The sequence below is a fragment of the Octopus bimaculoides genome, chromosome 20, assembly GCF_001194135.2.
Source record: "Octopus bimaculoides isolate UCB-OBI-ISO-001 chromosome 20, ASM119413v2, whole genome shotgun sequence".
Lineage (NCBI taxonomy): Eukaryota > Metazoa > Mollusca > Cephalopoda > Octopoda > Octopodidae > Octopus > Octopus bimaculoides.
The window spans coordinates 18,775,774-18,779,248 of NC_069000.1; the positions used below are offsets into that span (position 1 = coordinate 18,775,774).

The window sequence follows — 3,475 nt, forward strand, 5'->3', positions numbered from 1 at the left end:
ATATATATATATATATATATATATATATATACGACAGGCTTCTTTCAGTTACTTATTTCTTTATTGCCCACAAGGGGCTAAACATAGAGGGAACAAACAAGGACAGACAAAGGGATTAAGTCGATTACATCGACCCCAGTGCGTAACTGGTACTTGATTTATCGACCCGGAAAGGATGAAAGGCAAAGTGGACCTCGACGGAATTTGAACTCAGAACATAACGGCAGACAAAATACTGCTAAGCATTTTGCCTTGTGTGCTAACGTTTCTACCAGCTCACTGCCTTTTCAGTTTCTGCCAACCAAATCCACTCACAAGGCTTTTGTCAGTCTGAGGCTATAGTAGAAGACACTCACCCAAAGCACCACACTGTGAGACTGACCCTGCAACCAAGCTTCTTACCACACAGCCACAACTGTATGTTGTTGATGTTCTTTATAAACTTTGAGAGCATGTGAAATAATAATTCTTTTTTTGAAACAGTGTATCTTAAAGTAAATAGAGCTATAAATAATCATATGTCAATATTGGGTTGAGAACCCTTGCAGCCTTTATCTTTCTCTATCCAAAGGGTTTTAACCCCAAACTTATATGCCATTATTTATAGCTTTATTTGCTTCAAGATTCACTGTCCTAAAAAAGAATTAAATATCATCATCATCATCCTTTAATGACTGTTTTCCATGCTGATATGGGTTGGATAGTTTGAGAAGAGCTGGCAAACCGGAGAGCTGCAGCAGGTTCCAGTCTCATTTGGCCTGGTTTCTACAGCTGGATGCCTTTCCTAATGCCAACCACTTTATAGAGTTTTTTTATGTGGCACCAGCACAGGTAGTTTTATGCGGCACCAGCATAGGTACTTTTTACATGGCACTGGCACAGGGCTCTTGCAGGCCAATCCTCTTCAGCAGGGGAAGTGGGATTAACAATTCTGCTGTGGAGGATGGGTCTTCTTGAGCACACAGCAAGGTGCCAAGCAAGGAAAATAGAAGTTAAATTGACATTACAATTGTTTCCATAAATGGACAATATTTCCATTCCATATCTCATGCAATGTTATGCAATAAATACAATGTTTTGCATTACAAGAGATAACATATGGAAAGATGTAATAATTCTGTAGCCCATTCATTTCCTCAGATGTCATAATTTGAAGGAACAATTGACCAAATGAATATTAGGATGAATTCATTTGGGTGTATCACAATATTCAAATAGATTGAACACTTATAAATTTCACTTGATATCTATTGTTGGTTTTAAGACAATAAATCTTAATAAAGTTAAAATAAGCCAGTTGGAATTTATCTTATAGATCAATATTATCTATAACATAAATTCCAACCAGTTTCATATCAACTCCATTTTTGACTTACTTTTATTGCTTTTATTATTCACTGTGTGGAACTTATTTTAAGCCTACTGGATGTCACCACAGAGTTGTGTAGTGCATCCATTTATATCAATTGAAGTCTTACAGATGTCCTTTTGATTTTGGAATACTGCACTACCTTTGATGAAGCTACTGAAAATATTTACAAAGTGGACACAGGAATAACTATGTAGTTTAAGGTTTGATCACATTGTGTAAAACTTTTTGAACCAGTGTCTTCTATCAGAGTAAACAGAAACTGCATCAAAGAGATCATTCCTGTTTTTTGGTGGTAGCTTTACTAGTGCTATTTTAAAGTGTGGTTTACAGCAGTATATGTGAGGTAACCTGACCTGGGTTAGGATTAGGGTTTAGGCTTAGACTTAGAATTAGGGTTTAGGGATAGGATTAGGGTTAGACTGCAGGCTAAATTGTAAATGGTCAGGTAGACTGTATGCTAAAGTGGCACCACTTAATCTGCTACTCAGTTTAACACCTCAGTCTGGCCCTAGTGTATGCCCTTAGCAGAATCCAGTCACTTGTCTGAATCCAGTTACTTGTCTGAAGATAACTTCCTCACATTTTTCTGCCAATCTGAGAGGATCTGAAAATGGTTATGGGTGTAGCTTTTCCTCTAAGCTCTGGAAAAGAAATTTGGATTCAATCTCACTCTTACTCTTTTTATACTCTTTTATTTAACCTCTTTAATCCCACTTCCTTCATCTACTCATAACTCTCTCACCAGCTTTCTGTCTGTCTCGCCCTCTCTTTAACTCTCATTCTCTTGTATAAACAGTCACATTACTTCCTTATCTTCTTTGTCTTCACTCACTCCTTCTGGTTCACATACTCATGCACATATATATATTTGACTCATGGCTTCTTCCCACAATCACCACCACCTTCAACCCGGCATAAATATACACACACACAATCATTTCTACATACTCACACAAACATGTTTATGTGCGCACACGGACGCGCGAGCACCCACATACACAATATTATTCATAGTTATGCAAACACACACACATGAAAGCTTCTCCTTCTTGGCAGAGACCACTATGGCATGAAGAGAATGAAAGCTAACAGTTTTATTTCATTAACAATCCCAGGCAATCTAGACTAGATAACCTGAATCTCAGTGCACTAGGGCAGTGACAAGCAAAAGCATTCTATCCAGAGTCCTCCCACAATATTAACACCAGACATGAACATACAATCAAGGTGTTACAAGAACAATATTTTAGTAGCCTGCACTCTTAACCCCAAGGTTCCGAGTTCGATTCACGGCAGCGACCTGATTAATAATAGTAATAATAATAATAATAATATAATAATGATAATATAATAATAATAATAGTAACATCGATAGGAATGAGAACCCAGGTTCGAAATTTCCCCAAGACACCTGACGAAGGCTGGAGGGTATATCAGCCGAAACGTTGTGTTAACAACAAACAAGATGAGGACGAATATCCGTCAAATGTAAATAATGTAAATAATGTAAATAATTCCTCATCTCTTAAATATAGAACTGTACAATATAAATGTATTACTTTCCAGTCAAATAAAGTAGAAGAAAAGTATCTAGCAACATTTGAAATATTGTCCAGGTAAATCTAGCTGAAGACGACTAATCAAATTTATGATAAACGTATTTGAAAAGTCTAAAACCTAGGTACTAGATTATCTGATTCTGATTTGTTCATTTATCTAATGTTCTTCCTATGTTCGCTTCCGCACACATCTTTGCCAGTATATATATACAGTGAAACTTTACTGTAGCGTTGTAAATTTATCAACTGCTATTTCCAGGAAACATTATTGCCTTGTTGTACCATTATTCTATATAAATATATATATATATATATATATATATATATATATATGAATAATAACAATAAATGGAGCAAAACGTATTATTGTTATTATTCATATCTACTCAAAATGCATCGCTTTAACTTGGTATCTCTACCTATAAAACGGGTGTGATATCCTGTTTTTTTTGTATGATTTTTGCTACCCATGGTAACTATTAACATATTTACATTGTCAAGGTTTTTGTTTTAACTGAGATAATATTAATATATACATAAACTT

At 35.6% G+C, this 3,475-nt stretch overlaps 1 long non-coding RNA gene across 1 annotated transcript in view; it reads right to left on the bottom strand.

Moving 5' to 3' along the window:
- The window catches only part of LOC128250352 (uncharacterized), a 31,926-nt gene that overhangs the window by 21,406 nt on the left and 7,045 nt on the right, over nt 1-3,475 (bottom strand). The gene's annotated exons all lie outside the window — the stretch shown is intronic.